General features: G+C 48.0%; 1 pseudogene; it reads left to right on the forward strand.

The window, feature by feature from the left end:
* Positions 1-555: 555 nt before the first annotated feature.
* Positions 556-1,124, forward strand: part of LOC110596114 — a 4,856-nt pseudogene continuing 4,287 nt past the window's right edge.

Here is a 1,124-nt window from a genome sequence, read left to right on the forward strand (position 1 = left end):
GGGAGCGGCCACTGCCCTCCAGTCTGGGCGACAGAGTGAGACTCCGACTCAAAAAATAAATAAATAAATAAAAAATAAAAGTCTCTTGAGCATGTGCTGTGTGTCAAGGCCTTTTCTAGGAGAACACTGTAAACAAAATAAAGAGATGTCCCTTTGCAGAGATTCGGTTCTAGGAGAAGACACAGAAAATAATAAACATAATAAACCAGGGTTATGTCAGAAGTGACACGTACTCTAGAATAATAGAGCCCAGAAAGGGGTATCAAGAGCACCGGGTGGCATGGTGGCACAGGCCTGTCATCCCTGCACTTTGGGAGGCCAAGGCAGGAGGGTCAGTTAAGGCTGTGAGTTCAAGACCAGCCTGGGCAACATAGCAAGATCCCATCGTTATTGACAAGAAAAAAAAAGAGAAAACAGTGCTGGGTGGTGGATTGCTGTTTTAAATAAGATGCACAGATCTAATTAAGAAGATGTTTGAGCAAAGATTTGAACGTGAAGACGTGAGTCAGGCATATATATGAAGGCCAAAGGATCAATGCAGAGTGCATTGACTCGATGCAGGTGCAAAGACTCGAAAGTCAGGTGTGGACAAGGCCACCCTGGCCAGAATAAAACGAGGTGGAGATCATCAAAGGCTTTAGCAGGCATTGAAAGAACTTAGAGGCTGGCACGATGGCTCCCGCCTGTTATCCCAGCACTTTGAGAAGCAGAGGCAAGAGGATTGCCTGAGCCCAAGGATTCGAGACTCGCCTGGGCAAGTTGGCAAGACCTTGTCTCTACAATAAATCAAAAAATTAGTCAGGTGTAGTGGTGTGCACCTGTAGTTCCAGCTACTTGGGGGGCTGAGGCAGGAAGATCACTTGAGCCCAGCAGGTTGAGGCTGCAGTAGCCACGATCATGCCACTGCACTCTCCAGCCTGGGTGATAGGGAGAAAGAGAGAGAGAGAGAGAGAGAGAAAGAGAGAGAGAGAAGAGAAGAGAAGAGAAGAGAAGAGAAGAAAAGGAAAGGAAAGGAAGAAAGGAAAATAAAAAAAGCCGGACTCAGTAGCTCAGCCTGTCATCCTGCGCCTTGGGAGGCTGAGGTGAGTGGATGGCCTGAGCCCACGGGTTCGAGACCCGCCTGG

The sequence above is a fragment of the Carlito syrichta genome, unplaced genomic scaffold, assembly GCF_000164805.1.
Source record: "Carlito syrichta isolate Samal-C Ts95f unplaced genomic scaffold, Tarsius_syrichta-2.0.1 Scaffold306953, whole genome shotgun sequence".
NCBI lineage: Eukaryota > Metazoa > Chordata > Mammalia > Primates > Tarsiidae > Carlito > Carlito syrichta.